Source organism: Lepidochelys kempii, chromosome 3, assembly GCF_965140265.1.
Source record: "Lepidochelys kempii isolate rLepKem1 chromosome 3, rLepKem1.hap2, whole genome shotgun sequence".
Classification (NCBI taxonomy): domain Eukaryota; kingdom Metazoa; phylum Chordata; order Testudines; family Cheloniidae; genus Lepidochelys; species Lepidochelys kempii.
Window position 1 is genome coordinate 113,958,951 of NC_133258.1, and position 17,679 is coordinate 113,976,629.

The following is a 17,679-nucleotide window of genomic DNA, read 5'->3' on the forward strand; positions in this document are numbered from 1 at the left end:
TTACAGCACTATCAAAGTACTTTCTAACCACAGGGGGAAGAAGGTAGCAATTTGGTTGGATCAGTCTATATTCAGATACATTAACGTTATTGGCAAAAAGCTGCACACTGGATTTAGCTCCAGCTAGGCTCTCTTTCTTAATTTAAAAGCAACATTACTTCATGATAGCTACTTACAATCCTTTTGTCAGAACATACTGTTGAACTGATTTAGCAATTTAAAACATAAACATATCATTTTCATAGTTACAGTGCCACAAGTACTCCAGTTCTCTTCGTTGCGAACTCTGTGGGGAAATATTTAACATGGATCCCATTATGTTAATTTTGGCAGTAATCCCACAAAATGTATCTCATGATGTAATGCAAACATTGAGACAACCTCTTGGTACAATGCAGAATAAAATGGGCTGTGTCCCTCTTCTCTTCCCTCCCACCCTCCTCCACTGCATGAGCTCATATGCTGGAAGGATTAAGAAATTGTTCAAGGTGGCAAGAATCCATATATAAAAGCATTATATCTCTAGTGCATATATACAGAAGACGGCAAAATGAAGGTGAGGAAGATGCTCCTTTGTTAAAGAGATTAATGTGATAGTGATAACAAATGTTTGTTTAACTCCCGATCCCAAATCTTTGCATATAGTTGAATGCAAGAGCAACAAGCAAGCAAGCCAACCAACCTTACCCCCACTCTGCACAATCCTGCAATTACAGCCCCAGTTCTACAATCGGATCCATTTGTGTAGACTGTTACACCCACATGGGACTGCAGTAGGGTGCAGGTATCCACCCACAGAAATTTCATTGCAGGATTGAGGCTTCTGGGTGCAAGTTAAGATAGGTGTTAGGATATATAACTGTTATAACTTGGCCAGGCTGCATGTCATTCATTTTATGTTATGCGTTTGTTGACAAAATATAATATTTTAAATGACACATTTCATAAGAAAAACGTGGAAAGAAAATAGTACATATGTTGAAATGTCTAAGTCTATTGTTTTGGAATATGTGCTCTTGTGTTTCTTAACCTCTTGTAAGTTTCACTGTGGAACCTTAATAGTTTCACCATTTTTTGTTTGCAGTGTTGTCGTAGCTGTGTTAGTCCTAAATTATTAGAGAGACAAGGTGGGTGAGGTAATATATTTTATTGGACCAACTTCTGTTGGTAAAAGATATGAGCTCTTCTTCGGGTAGATCTGAAGAAGTGCTGTGTGGTTGAAAGCTTGTCTCCTTCACCAGCAGAAGTTGGTTCAGTAAAAGACATAACTTCACCCACTTTGTCTTAAAGGAAAAAAGTGAAAGTTGGCTAGTGAGTGAAGAAAAATCTAGAGCTATAATTTCTAATTTTCATGGCTATAACTATGGTAATGTGGATTTCATAACTTTGACCAGTTCCTCAAATGCTGTTTCTGCCTCATTTCTCTGATGGTGAGGTTTATGTGCTCAATAGCGTTGCGAATTTTTGCATGTTTATTGAGAGTAATGAGTCTTTGGCCTTTGCTATAGGAGTTCCCAATGATGTGAAAAGCTTTAGCCTTAATTTGATTTTTAGAAAAGCAAGAATCTGAGCACAAGATACCCTGTAGACTTGGGGAAAGTGCACTAAACTACTAGCCCAGAGACTGAGTTCTTGCCCCAGTTGTCTCTCTGATAACTATTAACTCTAAATATTTCTGTGCCCTTCTCAACCATTATCATGAATCTCATAGTGTAATGTTGGTGAGGTGGGGGTGGTAATGTTATCCATCTGCTTCACTGATAAGATAACTGAGAGCTTTGTACATCATTTCAAGCAGATGAGATAATGGAACCCAACTGTACAATAAAACAAAGTCAAGTCTAATCCACTTTGCCACACTGTTCTCTAGAGGAATGTGGCAAATTAGATACTTGTGTAACCCACACTAACACAGTGCGACTCTGTGGCATTCTAGCAACTAGGTTATTAATAAAGGTTTAGGACTCTGTTATTATTTACATTCTAGATAATCTGGTTCTTTTGCTCATATGATATAGGATCATACTTTTACATCTAGAGATCCCAGGCTCAGTCCCCACAAATGGGTGTTGTTACTTTTGGCTACGCTGTCTGTAACCACTAGACCACAATCTGATTCCCAACCTGTGCAGTGCTTAATTTGTAATGAAAGAGGTGCCAGGGCTCAAGCTGTTTTTATACATTCATAACTGATGCAGCAAGCCCAGAGGTGCAGGGGTTATGAACTGCCAAGCCTAGAGGTGCGGGGGCTCAGCCCTGGCAGAAATTAGGCACTGGATTTGGGATTAGAAACCAAGAATCCTGATGTCCCCTATTCCGCTGCTCTCTCTCAAATACTTTGTGTAACTCGCTGACAATGTGTGTGTTGTGTCTCCGAGTAGGGACTGATCCACATATTAAATAACATACTGTGTCTTTATTGTATGCTTATAGCTGAAATGAAAGAGATCTGTGCTGTGGATCTGAAGACTGTGGGTTCAAACTGTGCTGATGATCTGTGTGGGGATGGAAATAATAAATATTGTGTAAAAGGACCCTGGAATAATTCTTGGAAATTTGAATGATTTTACATTGCAGAAAATTGTATTGAGAAGTGAATTTGGATATTGTGTTAATAATAGTTTAACTATTATTTTTATGGTTGATATTTTGGTTCATGGGAAATGTCCCTTTTTGAGACCAGGGTATGATGTGCCAGAGGGTGAAAGATCCCTAAGGTCAGCACTTTATTTAATAAAAATTTACCTTTTCAGAAAGCAAGCTTCCTTCTCAAATGTGTAACATGAACACTTATGATGCACTGCATATATCAGGGCCTATAGGTCACCGGCTTGAATCCTGTCCAGCTCAGCAAAGAGTTAAGTTGTTCCCATCTACTGGTTGCTAGGTATCCCCCTTGTGATTTTATCACAAATCTCATTATATTTGTGGAGCTTTTTGTTTAAAGACCCCCAACTTCTGGTGTCATGTGATTGTGAGAATTTCTGCTTGCCTCTTTTTTTTAAATGAAAGCTTCTCGTCTTTTTGCTTGTGGAGGAAAGCTATTACCTGGGCATACCCTAAAGGCTCAAAAACCACAATATAGAAGAAAAAGGAGCCAACATTTATTTTTTAAATTCTCATTAGTTGGGGGAGAGGAGCCTGACTTGTAACTTTTGAACACTTGGGGTTCACAGTACTGAACATGGGGTGAGTATGCATTCCAGTTCCACCTACATCACAAAGTCCTCACTATGCTTTGCATTAGATTTTAAGGTCTTCTGGTCAGGGACTCTCTTATTATGCAGTTGTACAGAATTTAGTACAACTGGGCTGTTATCTTCGTTGTGTCTTGTAACAGGAACTCCTACAGTTTGAGCCAAAATCACCTTATTCACTATAAATTTGCAAGAGTTGGAAACACTATAATTGTCACATACAGATTGGAGGTGCACAGTGGGAATTCAAAAAAAAAAATCTAAAGACAGACCAAAAATGTATAATTTCAACTTTTTAAAATCTCTTTGAGTTCTGACTCATGATATTTTAACTCTGTCAGGAAGTGGCAGTCCTGCCCTCCTGGCAAGTGGCTCCTGATTCAGTTTCCCTCTTCTGGGGTCCCCAATAACTCTGCACAAGGTTTCTGAATATAAATAGCTGTTGCAGTGTTAATTTATTACACAAGTCCCACAATCATGAACCAGAATTGCCCAGCGCAGTCCATATAGTACATTCAATCCTTCAAGTCCCAATAGTCCATCAACACACCAGGTACTGCTCCAGCATCTCTGACTCCGCTTAAACTCTCAGGTAGGCATCTGGTGTGTCACACCACGCTCACCTCTCAGCCATGGCATCTCTCACCACTTCTCGCCCCAGCCCTTCTAGCTGTGCTCTGTTTTATGCTCTGGTTTGACTCTAGCTCTTGCTTTGAGATATCGGTAGGTTCACGACTCCATCATTCCCCAGCCTTCACCACTTTCTGACTTAAGCGTTTTGGCTCAGAGAGGCAGCAGGCATCTCCCTCTGCTGCTTTCAGCCTCTGGCCATGGCTCTCTGCCCTGGGGAAGTTTGCAGGTGAGCTCCTGATTGCCTTCCTACCTGCTGCTTTCACCAGGTGCCTGATCTGGTTCTACTGCTCAATCAGAGAATTCTTGCTGCTTCTCTCCTGCAGGGGCATCCCCCCCTGAAGCACTCAACCCAGCTCTGCTCCTCTTCTGAGCTTTCTGTGCTCTCAGGACTCGGAGTTCTGAACTCTTTTGCCTTGAGCTGTCTCCCATTTAGAGCTCCCAGCAACCTCCCCATCCTCCTCATCCTACCAAACTAGGTCACACTTGGACTGAAACAGGAGAGCTGGGCTCAATTTCATTGAAGAGGCCAGCTGCCCTGTTACAAGCCCATATTTGAACCTCTGCATTCCTGAGAGATCGCATTGCGTACATATTCCTAGTGAGATGGGGAACTCAGGGGCAGTGCTGGAGAATAAAAGATGAGTGTGCAAACTTTAAAGTTGGAGAATTTGAAAAACATGGAATTATTGCTGTGACTGAAGTGTATTATATCCATAACAAGCTTGCATGAAGTAGTTTGCATTTAACCACAGTGGGAAAATGTCACTGTATTGTTGTTTGTTCTAACAACAGACAAATAACCACCCTTTTTGTAATCTAAGTTTATATAGGGTTGCTTGTTTTACAGTTACTTTTAAAGCTATCACACCCTCTCCTTTATGTGGAGGAAAGAATTGGGAAGGGCACACTGATGATGTCATACCAGGGCATTTTTAATGTGGACTAAGAAAAAGGAAATTCTGCAATACAATCATCTTGTAGGTAAAGAGATAGAAGAGGCAGCATGGTCCTAGGTTGCTTCTCTTTAAGTGTCTTATTTCAGTGTTTTGTCTTTTTTAATGAGTTGGGAGTGAAACAATATTATGTAGGTTGCTTTTCACATGACTCCCATAAGGGCAAATGTAAGTAAACTTTCCAGACAGTGCCTCTCCTAAGCCTTCCATCTCTGATGCTTTTAATTCTTGTAGAGATGAGTATAAACAAAAACATTAGCATCTGCTTGTATATGACATGAGTGAAGAGTTCAACATTCTCTGCTATGTATTGACTATACTAGAAGGTGCTTATTTTGCTACTGAATTTGCAAATTCTGCCAAGTTTCATCATTTCTGAATGTATTTAACTATTGTATTTGACAGAATTTGTTTGTTACATTGGATAATTTAGGATCCCAGTTCAAAGATTCAACCCCAATGGGTTTTTCTTGCAGTCTGCAAAGAAGCACAGCTCATTGATGTCACAATGTATAAGCTGAATAACCTATTTCTGATGATATATTATGCATGTGGAGATATGATTGGGAGCCTCATTCCAAAAATGTAAGAGTGTCCAAAAACTGACATCTTGGTTTCGGTTGGACCATATTGTAACAGATTTGACTTCTGCAAAATATGAGACAAGGTAATTCATTCTGAACCTCTTCTATCCTTATTCAAAAGCAACCAATTTTTCTGAGTCTTAGATTAAAGTGTTCTAAAGTTTAACACTTGGACTGTTTATCTTAACTATCTTTTTAATTTAAATCTGAAATTTCAGTGTTGTAACTGTAGGGATCCTAACTCAAAAAAGGAGTTGTGGGGAGGTTGCAAGATTATTTGCGGGGGGGCAGGGGGGTGGGTTTGCGGTTCTGCTACCCTTACTTCTGCACTGCTGCTGGCGGCGGTACTGTTTTCAGAGCTGGGCGGCTGGAGAGCAGTGGCTGCTAGCTGGGAACCTAGCTCTGAAGGCAGAACCACAAGGGTGGCATGGTATAGTATTGCCACCCTTACTTCTGTGCTGCTGCCTGCAGAGCTGGGCCCTCAGTCAGCAGCCCCCACTCTCCAGTGGCCCTAAATACTGCGGCCCCCCCCCAAAATAATCTTGCTACCCCCTTGCAACTCCCTTTTGGGTCAGGACCCCCAATTTGAGAAACACTGATATCCCCTGTGAAATCAGTATAGCATAAGGTAAAAACACACAAAAGACTAGATTTCATGGTGGGAGACCAGATTTCATGGTTCATTACGTGTTTTTCATGTCCGTGAATTTGGTAGGGCTCTAGTAATAATGTACTTAGTCAATTCTTGTTTTTCTGCTTTCAAACTTTCATCCTAGCATCTTGTATCTCCCAGAAAGTCTAGAAGAGCTCCTCTTTCTTTCTCTTCCCTCCTCTTCCAAAAGATAGTCTAAAGATGATTCACACCTTTCCACCTGCTTTTTTTAGAACCTCCTTCAAGTTTTTTGTGATCTAGCTTTAGCTATGGAAGACTGGATGCACTTCTTGTCAGAGACAATAACTGCCAATCCTTCAGTCAGCCAGAGGGGTCACTCATAGATAATAGTGCCAGAACAGATTATTATGATCAACCAGTTTGACCTCTTGCATAACACAGGCCACAGAATTGCACCCAGTAGTTTCTGCATCAATCCCCTAACTTCTGTGTGAGCTACAGCGTATCTTTTAGAAAGATATCCAGACTTCATGTGATAGGTAATCTACCAGATCCTTAGGTAACTTATTCTAATGGTTAATTGTTCTCACTTTCTAAAATATTTGTATCCTAATTCTAGCCTGAACTTGTCTAACTTCAGCTTCCAACCATTGGATCTCATTTTTATTCTGCTAGATTAAAAAGACTTTTACTATCAGAAATTTCTTCCTCAATCAGGTACTTGTGGACTGTGATCAAGTCCCCACTTCGCCATCTCTTGGCTAAGATAAATGGATTGAGCCTTATAAGTGTCTTTCTCTAAGGTACTTTTCCAGACATTGAATCATTCTTGTTGCTCCTTTCTGAATGCTTTCCAATTTTTCAACATCCTTTTTCAACTGTGGACACCAGAAGCGGCCACAGAATTCCAGTAATGGTCTCTCTAGTGCTGTATACAGATGTTACATCACTTCTCAACTCCTGCTTGGTATTTCTCTGCTTTTACATTCAAGGATTGTGTTAGCTCTTTTAGCTTCATCTATCATTATCCCTAAATTCTTTATTACATTACAGAAGAATGTAAAGCATTTTCTGCCAGCCCAGCAATTGAGTGACCCTGGATTTAGAAAATATCCCAGTGGGTGGTGACAATACCATACCAGCATAGACTAATGGACCGTGTGTGTAAATCCAGTATCCTGTTCATTGTTCTCCATGTTGGATGCTTTAAAAAAATGTCCACTATGCTATAATTTGGGTGAAATCCTGGTCTCACTGAAATTAATGGCAAAACTCCCATTGACTTAAATGGAGCCCGGATTTTCCTCCTAATTTTGTAATATTAACCACGTGAAAAATGTCTTTTGGACCCCAGCTGTTATGTCTTATATTTCAAAACATTATATCTGACTAGTCCTTATAATTTTTACTGTCTAAATTCTTCCTTGGCAGAGAGTACATAATTTAAACAACACAATAAGACCCCATACTGTGTTGATAGTAGTTTGTTTGAAGCCAGACAAAGATTAAAGTAAATATATGAGCCAATATATATAACATTTAGATTTTGCTTGTGATCAAGGGGGAAAAAAGCCACTTAACCATCAGAATTATGCAGTGCAGGCAATAAATTCCATGAGGTTAAATATTACTGTGTTCATAAAATAATCCTGAGAGGTTTCTAAACAAAAGGCACTGTCCCTTTAGCAGATTACACAGTGTCAGATACAGATTCCCAAGTAATATAAGTTTTTACATCAGATTCAGTTGGAATGACCTATTCTGTCTCCTTACCTGATTGATGTAAATGATGGGAAATGTTTTATGTAGATGTAGGATAAAGGCTGATCTGGGTGAATCAGTAATTTATTTTATATACATAGAATATATGTATCCACATACTTAAAAAAAAGTTTGGGAGCAATCCATGGTCTAAAGCTCCAAACCAGTCTAATAGCCAGTTTAAAAGTTCAGAATAGAGTTCAGATTACAGGGTAAAATTACTAACAACATAGGCTTTACAGCAGCATATGGTGGTATTCAACTCTTGAACACTGAGTGTTTTTTGTTAGAAAAGTTGTTGTAGCAGTTCCTAGGCAAACTGATTTATTACATTATAAATAGACCTATAACATCCCTAGGGATTTTAAAAGGAAAAAATATGGAAAATTAATAAAATACGTTGTCCAAGCCTTGGGCTCAGACAGTTATCTTGAACTTTAAACATTGCTGCAGTAGCGCAGTAATCTGCAAACGGATATTTTAGCCAAACTGCCACCTGCAGCTATGAATGTCAGAACATGAAGTCATCCAAATATTATTATTATTATTTATTATTATTTATTTATTATACAGGAGATCAGACTGGATGTTCAAAATGGTCCCTTCTGGCTTTGGAATCTATGAATGTCTGAGAAACAACCCACCAAATTAATGGTTTAAAAAAACCTTTAAAATGCCAATCTTACAATATTATTTTGTTCCTTAACTCACCCAGTTGTACCTGTTGGAGGGTATAAATGTTAAACTTCTTTTCTGAGATCTCTGCAATACCTTAGCACAATGGGAGGAGCAAATAATGGTCTCTTTATGCTAATTATATCTGGATTTCTTTGCTTTTGTTGGTTTCATTAAGATTCCCAGTCAGAAATTTTGTACACTGATGTTTCCATCTTCCATCAAGTTATCAATCTTAGTTTCTTTTATACATCTCATTGAGATCTGGTTAGTAAATGAATCTTGAAAAACAATGTAGAAGCTTGAAAGTCAGGAGTGTTTAAATCAGGGTATTTTATACATACAGAGTAGTAGTTTGCTATTGTAACACTAACAGAATGTGGCTTTTTGTACCTTTGTTGAGGTTGGAGGGCTGAGACTGCAGTTTCCTTAAGTTAATGTATCTGACCCTGCCGCTCAAGCAGTAGAGGGTCATGCTTTTAGATCCATAGATTTTAGGTTCAGTCCCTACATATGACCCATGCAGGAATGTCATAATTTTTTCTTGTTGGAGAATATTCAGACAGTGGCCCACTCTAGTTTTAAAGCAACCAAAAATCTTAAGTCATTCCAGAGTTTTTTGGAGAATTAGGTTCCAAAGATCTCAGTTAAGGAGGATGGGGTTTCTGAAGCATAAAGTGAAAGAATTCCCATAAAGGAAATTTAAAAAATTCCATAAGGCTGAATAGCTGCATAATTTTAAGCATATGAGTAATCCTCTCCCTGTTCATCAGCAAAGCACTTGCATACTTGACTTTATCAGGCTTTTCTCAACAAAAATATATCAAAATGTTCTTCAGAGAACTGCAAGATACCTCAGATAAATTATTTGATTACTATTATATGACCAGCTCTAATTATTATAACGTAATCCAAAATGTTTCATATATCAAGTAACAAATAAAAAAAAATAGACCTGCTATTATACTAAAAGTTCTCTTGTAACCTTTTTGATTCTTTCACTATAGAATTGACTCAGTTCATATATCTGTGGTATTTAAATATTTAGCAAACTTCTTTGGTCTCCAAGTAATATGTCAAGTATATTTAGTCTAAGTAGTGGTGGCTAACACACACACCTCTGTCTTCGCCAAGAGTCCAACATTTCTAAGAAAACATGCATTACAACAAAAAGCTTGCAGTTTGATCTTCTTAATGCACTCTGTGCATGTATTTATGTAGGCCCTGATCCTGCAATGTGTATGGGTTGCCCCTTAAACTCATGGAAGACAATTGACTTTAATGGGCCTCTATATAGATGAAGAGGCCTGCTCACGTGTATCAGGTTCAAGATTAGGGCCATAACTAGTCATTTAGTATTTTTAAAATCATATGTGGTTCTTACATTTGCCTTTCTCTTTTCTTCAGTTTATCCCCATTAGCCTTTCATCTATATGTGGTAATGGGCTTCAGTGACACTGGGCCAAATTCTAATTGCCAACACCAAATTTAAGAGAAATACTGAATTTATTTCTAAAGCGCAGGACTGGGACTCAGGAGATTAATGTTTTATTCCTGGCTCTACCACAAACTTCTTGTGACCGTGGCAAGTCACTTAATAGCTCTGTGTCTGTGTTTTTATGCAGAAAACATTGTTCATGGATAACCATTATCTACCTAAGAGGAGTCTTGTGAGGACTATTTAGTGTTTTCACAATGGTTTGAGATCTCAGGCAAAAGGTGCTGTAGAAATACAAAGGATATATATAAGATGCAGGAACAAAACACAGGAAGACCTATGAGCTATAACAAGACTGAAAGGAAAATAAAAGAAAATTGAAAGAGAGAAAAGGTTTGTTAATATCCCCTTTAAGTCCTACCTTGACTTCAAATTTGTTCAAAAGAGGAGAAGTCAGTACTACCACAGATAACACGCACATTTTGAATATACCTATGGAAAGTAAGTAGTATTTCCATTTTATAGACTGAGAACTGAGGTAATGAGAGATTGCTAATAAATACTTAGTTCTGCCTCGGTGAAGGGGACTGGACTAGATGATGTGCTGACATCCATTCCAGTTCTCCATTTCTGTGGTTCTATGACTTGCCTAAAATTGCACAGCAAATCCATGTCATAGCCAAGAATAAATTTCATCTCTCCGAAGTCCCAGGCTAGTACTTAAACCAGAGGACCATCTATCTTCTTGTATAACCTCTTGATCATGTTTAACAAACACTCTCTAGAATAGTTCTCATTCTGTTTACAACAAAAGTTAAATAAAACCTGTAGTTATAACCTGTACTTCCCAAATCCTAATTCTCTGAAAAATCACTTAAAACATAGCAAACAGAAACTCTAATTTAAGATGTATTCCAGGTTTTACTGAGGCAATTTTAATTGTGTTTGCTCAGTAGTCACCATAGTTCCATTAAAAAGTTTTTGCTTTCTTGAGCATGTTCTGTCTTGTTGACAGTGCCTTATCACACTTTTATAACAGAGGAATTTACTTAATCTTACTGAAATCCAACAAGGTTCTGAGTTCCAACCTAGGCTAATTTTATTTTCTTTGTCATTCTGTTACCATTTCACTCTGAGCAAACAGGTAGCACTTTTGACAGCTATTCTATAGCTAACAATCACACTGAAAGCATGTGAAACCAATTTTTATACAGAATAAACATTCTGTGGTTAGCAGGGTTTAATGACTGTCGGTGTATGTCCTTATCTTGAAAGCAGTATCTACTGACTAATCCTTTATTTTTATTGAACTTTGGAATTTCCCTTGCAATGCCTGTTTGTAACCTTTCGAAAGATAAATGAGAAATAAACTGAATGTCAAATAAGTGGGGAGACTTGCAGATAAACAAATTAATAAAATACATAAATATAAGTATGTGTAAATGAGGAGTAGACTGGTAGAGGTTTTGATTCTCCTGAAAGAGATCAGTAGTACAGTATTTTATTCCTAAAATAAGGGCATTACTTCTCTTATTGCTTCATTTAAATAAAATCTTTTTGAGGTGTTAGTGTTAATGCACATGGGGACTGAATTACCATAGTTAACAGAATTTCTAGGCTATGTCTTCAATGCAAGAAGAGGATTTAAAACTGAGATAGCCATCTGAATGTAAAATCCTAGTGGAGATAAGGCACAAGTAGATTTTTATCTTTGCAACTAGTAGAGGTCAACGCTATACTCTCCAACTGGGGTTTACCTTTAGTGTTATATTGAGGTGAAAACTACAGTAGCTTGTCTCCAAGAGGATTTTACACTGAGATAGTGAACTCCAGTAAGCTATCTCAATGTGAGAACATCTTTCTTTTTGCAATGAAAACAGGCTAATTTTGAACAGTCATGCAAACCATCTCAATCCAGATGGTTCAGAACAGATAGGTTGTTTTATACTCACCCCTCCTAAGTGGCTAAGTACATGACTATAGCACATTCTGTTGTGCTCGCTGTGATTTCTTAGATTTCCATTTTCTGTTGCTATATCATTGTCGACAAGAGTGTTGCCTCACAAAGTAAAAGAATCACAAAAGTGGCCAAGCTCATTAAATATTGTGTGTCAAGAGATGTAAATATATTACTATTTCTTTTCTTCAATGTTTTGAATCTTAAAGCATGTGAAATGGGTTGACCTATCAAAAATAAGGCCCCCTCAGGTGAAGGAGGGGCCACAAGACCAGAAATCAAGTGATTTACATGAGGCAAAGAAAGAGAAAAAACCAGAAACGAGTGTGAGTCAAAGGCAGGGGTGAAAGTAAGTTGAGTGACTTACCAGTACGCTGGGTCCAGCCCGGAAGGGGCAGGGCCTAGGGCGGAAGGGGTGGGGCTGAGGGGGTCGGGGAGCCAGCCCCAGCCCACCCTGTAAGGTAAGTGCCCCCTTCTCCCCCTCTTCCCCCCTCCCCCACCAGGGTAGCAGCAGCCCGGGGCTCTGGGAGCTATTTGAAGGGCCCGGGCCCCCCTGCTTCTACTGTCCCGGTCCTTTAATTAGCCACCGGAGCCCTGGGGAAGCGGTGGGGGTCCAGCAGCTATTTAAAGGACCGGGGCGGCAGAGGCAGCTGGAGTCAAATATATCTATATTGTAATATATTTTAAGTATGTTACTTTAACAAATGAAATAATGTTTTATTTACTTGCAATTACCACATTGTACTCTAGAACACAGTAGAACCTCAGAGTTATGAACACCAGAGTTATGAGCTGACCAGTCAATCACACTGCATTTGGAACTGGAAGTACATAGGCAGCAGCAAAGACCAAAAAAGAAAAAAAAAGTAGGTACAGTACAGTACTGTGTTAAACAAAAACTACTAAAAAAAGGGGGAAGCAGCATTTTTCCTCTGCATGGTGAAGTGTCAAAGCTGTATTAAGTCAATGTTCAGTTGTAAACTTTTGAAAGAACCACCATAACATTTTGTTCAACTTCCATTCCCCAGGTGCTCATAACTCTGAGGTTCTACTGCAGGGGTCAGCAACCTTTCAGAAGTGGTGTGCGGAGTCTTCATTTATTCACTCTAATTTAAGGTTTCGCGTGCCAGTAATACATTTTAACATTTTTAGAAGGTCTCTTTCTATAAGTCTTTAATATATAACTAAACTATTGTTGTATGTAAAATAAATAAGGTTTTTAAAATGTTTAAGAAGCTTCATTTAAAATTAAATTAAAATGCAGAGCCCCCCGGACCAGTGGCCAGGACCTGGGCAGTGTGAGTGCCACTGAAAATCAGCTCGCATGCTGCAGGTTGCCTACCTCTCTTCTACTGTATATTGGAATTGAGGGACTTACGTGTATATTAGTCCACTCTAAAGGCCTTAAGTTAGAGCCCAGTGCAATACCCACTGTCTTCAAGGATTTTCACAGATCTGTGGAAAATATATGGCCGTTATTGGATATTGCAATTGCAGCAGTTTGGCTGGAAGTGATCATGTGAGTTCCCAGCTGGCAGATAGTGTATCTAAGTGAAACAGAAATGCCCTTTTAAGCCTGTTTAAAACAAAAGCTCATGAAACCATTATTCTATTGTGTGATTAATCTTAAAAGTAGAAGTGGTATAACTGAGGATTTATGTTAAGATTTCTCTAGAACAGAGAGGGGCCTGAGCCACAGATCACATACACAAATAGGTTGACACAAGGTGGATTACTTTAATGTAACTTTGTAGTGTAATCCAAGACTCATTCAAATTTTGAACATCGCAATGTTTTCTTTTTTAGGGTGGCAGAAGCCAGAGTGTTGAATTTGGGTCCAATTCTTGTTTAAGGCCTCAAAAATTGCGGTGGAGGGGAGGGGGAAGAGAAACTGTATTCAGGGAAAATCCTGGAAGTGTGGTATTTCAATTCCCTTTAGAGTGGAGCCAGTAGTCTTTGGATTTAAACACAAAGCAGGTCATAACCTCCTCCCACAATTTTTTTCCTCGTTTCTGGCACAGGAAACCTGTGGAGAGGAAGAAAGAATTGATAAGCTCCTTTTATTATTTTATTTCACTGCACCTCAGTAATCAGAAGTATTTCTTAATTTAAAAATTTGGGAACATAGAATCAAGCCTGAAGACATCTCTTTGGGGTCTACCTCGAAAGACTTATGTGCATGCTTAATTTTAATTTTAGTCCCATTGGGTCTAGTCCTCTGCTTAAAGATAAGCGTGTGGGTAAATCTGCAGGGTTGGGGCTTCCACTCTATCATTGTCTATTATCACTTAATTACTAAATACTTAGATGACCTCACATGGTACAGTTTATCTGATATAAGTATTTTAATATGTATTTGTAAATTACATTTATAATCTTACTCTGGACAGGAAATCTATGTACCATGTAACTTTGTGTGAAATTTGTGCCTTTAAAGGCAACTTATCCTATAATTTGACAGTAAGTTGGAGGCAGTTTCCATTAAGTATAATAAGTAAAATAAAAACATAAAAAAGCCCTCAGAGCTTTTGATTGCAGCGGCTATAAAAATCACTGTAGCATTTGAAAAAATCATCCAGTCTAAATATTGATATTTGGATATGTTCCATACATGAGACGTTCACATTTGAAACAGTTTATTTGCCTTATATATTTATTTTGGTATATAAAGCACACATATAAGAGCATTGTGTTAGAGCATGAGAATACTTAGAAATAATAAACAATATCATCAATTGGTTCAATGTCAATAGGACTCAGTTCCTCCTCCATTTTATGAAGACCCCCCAGAACTCTTTCAATGTAACTTCCGGTAAAAACAATTATACATAAATAAAGCTATTGGTTCCACAAAAAGAATATAGATGGAAACATTTATGAATGCATGGAGTTTGAAACTGATAAATATATACTTGACTATTACAAGAATAAAATTAAGTAAGAAAAATATCATGACACTAGATGTGTATATAAAGATGTAAGAAAAAATGTGTGGTATTTGAATAACTTACTGTTTCTCAAATACTATATAATGAAATTGTATCATCATGCAATCTCACAAGGCAGTAGAATTATGGTAGGGAGTGCCACATGACCTTAATTTTGGTATTTCCTACTTTTGGGTGCATGCCCGTGCAACCTTAATGATAGATGAACGTCATTTGAGTATGTGTGTGTTGAAAACACTCATTCTCTCTTTTCAGAGCTTATTCTGAGGATCCTTTTTTTTGCTTCTCTTTCCAATTTCAATCTCTAAAAATCCCATGCTCATTTTAAATTTAAAGTAAAAAGGGACCATATTTTTATTCTGTGTTTATATGATACCAAGCACATTGGAGCCCTGATCACTCACTGGGGTCCCTAGACACAACCACAATAAATAAATAAATGTAACTAGTCTTTGGGCTACAGAAACATGGTGGCAGCTTCTAGAATTGGGTGACATTTTTGGCAAATGGACATCCCTGAAAAATGCATTTTGGAGGTCACCGAACTTATTAGTGTATTCAGAGTAAAATACTTTCATCTGGAAAACAGGAGATTTATTTTTGGAAAAAGTTGAAATGGTTCATTTTATTTAGTTTCACTGTGATAATTAAAAAAAAAACCAAAAACCAAACAAACCACACACAGGTTTCAGAGTAACAGCCGTGTTAGTCTGTATTCGCAAAAAGAAAAGGAGTACTTGTGGCACCTTAGGGACTAACCAATTTATTTGAGCATAAGCTTTAAAGCTTATGCTCAAATAAATTGGTTAGTCCCTAAGGTGCCACAAGTACTCCTTTTCTTTTTGCGAAACCACACACACACACACACACACACACACACACACACACACACAAATTACCTTGGGGAGGAGAAATGTTTCAGGTTGAATGAAATATTGTGTTCAACATCAAACAAAAATAAAATAATAATTTGAGTCCAACAAAACTTTTTTTCATCACAAAATATTTTTCCTGTTTTCCTTCCCTCCTCCTCCTCCCCCCCCCCCCCATTTTTGGCAAGAAAACCTGAAAACATATTTTGGTTTAAACCAAACCAGATATTTGGGAGGATTTTCAATTTGGCCCCTGAATCAAAATATCAGTTTGCTGAGCTCTAGTGGTTTCTGTTAGAAATAGCATAATAAAAGTGTCACAAACAAACCAAGAGTACTAAACGAATAGGAAGATAGCTTCTAATCAAATATATGTGATGTATGTGTCGCAGTAAATCACAGGAACTGAGTTTAAAAAAAAGAAAAAAAAATCATGAGTCCCTGATCTGCAAACATTCTCATGCTTTCCCCATGCAAATAAAGTTAAGCACAGGCGCACACATTTGCAGAATTGGGACCATGGTCATTGTCATTGATATTTTAACGCATTAGGCCCAATTCAGGGCTGCAATAAATGGGTACAACTCCATTGACGTAGTGGAATTGTGCCACGGCAGAATGTAATTCATTAAGTGTTGCCTCTTCCTTTTTAATACACGGTAACCTAAATAGATATCTTGTACACATCACATTCATATGCAGGTTTTCAAAAACACTAGAAAATCTTTCAATATGTGGCATATCTAAAATAATTGTGCTCACATTTTTCTTTGAAACACAACTCCTCACCCTTAAATGTAAATAAAAGCAATGAGAATGAATCTGCTAATCGTTACATAGCAAAAAGGCATATTAAAATTCAAACCATGTATTTGCTTCCTAATTCAGGTTCAGGGAAATGTTAGCTCATCTGCTTAGTACTACGTGCAGTACATCTGCTTTCAGCATCAGGAGAATAGCTAAATTATTTTTCTGTTTGTTTGTATTATGGCTTGGAAGTGTATCACTGTCAGCCTTCTTGTCATTTTTGTTCCAAGTAGTATACAGGATTGATGAGAAGGTAATGGTTACCATGTTTGTAGTGGGAAGTAAGCCTGGCCTTCTTTTCTTCACCTCATGCTTTATTCCTTCCTCCCCCACCCCTTCCCTATAATAATAATAATTAATAACTTAAAAAACATCCTTCAATAATTTCTTTGTATGTGAATTTATGGAAATATTGCCAGCAGTCCAAAGCTGCCAATGTTAATTAAACATCAGGATTTGTCATCTCTTTTATTAACTTAAAATGGAGCTTTGTAAAGATTATCTACAGCCGTGACTTCCATTATCTCTCTCGGGGCACTGGCTTATTTAATTTCTTTAATAGTATTTCTGGGGAGTAAATTCATTATATCTTTCGTAATTTACAGCTCCTAAATTTTTGGAACAGTAAACGAAATAGCTACACGAATTAGTCTTTTGCCATTGCCAATTTTTCTTGAAACAATCTGTGATCATAATTTTTAAAGGAGGAATCAATAAGAATCAATTATATGTATAAAGATAAATTTGAGTTTTTTCACCAGATAGTGAATTCTTTTGGATTTCTGCAGGGTTGGTTGGTTTGTTGTTGTTTTTTAAAGGATGATTAGGATAGTACATGGAGGCATGAGATTTAATGTTTCATTTTGCTTGATGATGACTTCCTTTGTTTGGGGGGCATGATGATGCACTTTCTCTGCCTTTGGAGATTTTTGGTGGTACATGTTGATTTTGGATTTTAAAAGTGACATTGCTCGCCAGTTCATTGCATTTTCTAGTAGCTTTCTCTTGAACTTAGCATTAAAGAAACATGAACAGATGATAGGAAAATAGGAATTGCCATACTGAAACAGACCAAAAACAACAAGGAGTCCTTGTGGCACCTTAGAGACTAACAAATTTATTTGGGCATAAGCTTTCATGGGCTAGAACCTGCTTCGTCAGACTGGTAATCTAAAGACCTAGACTAGTGATCTCTTGTAGTAGCTAACACCAGCTATTTTAGAGAAAAGGTACAAACAAAG

The 17,679-nt window shown here is 37.8% G+C and overlaps 1 protein-coding gene across 10 annotated transcripts in view; it reads left to right on the forward strand.

Annotated features, from left to right (window-relative positions):
- PLEKHG1 (pleckstrin homology and RhoGEF domain containing G1) overlaps positions 1 to 17,679 on the forward strand; it is a 215,355-nt gene that overhangs the window by 78,434 nt on the left and 119,242 nt on the right. The window contains exon 1 of one of the 10 annotated variants that reach the window (XM_073337643.1): positions 536 to 556. The exons of the other annotated variants lie outside the window; for them this stretch is intronic. The gene's annotated coding sequence lies outside the window, so the exon portion shown is untranslated. Of the gene's footprint in view, positions 1 to 535; positions 557 to 17,679 lie in introns of those variants that run through there. 10 annotated transcript variants of the gene reach the window in all.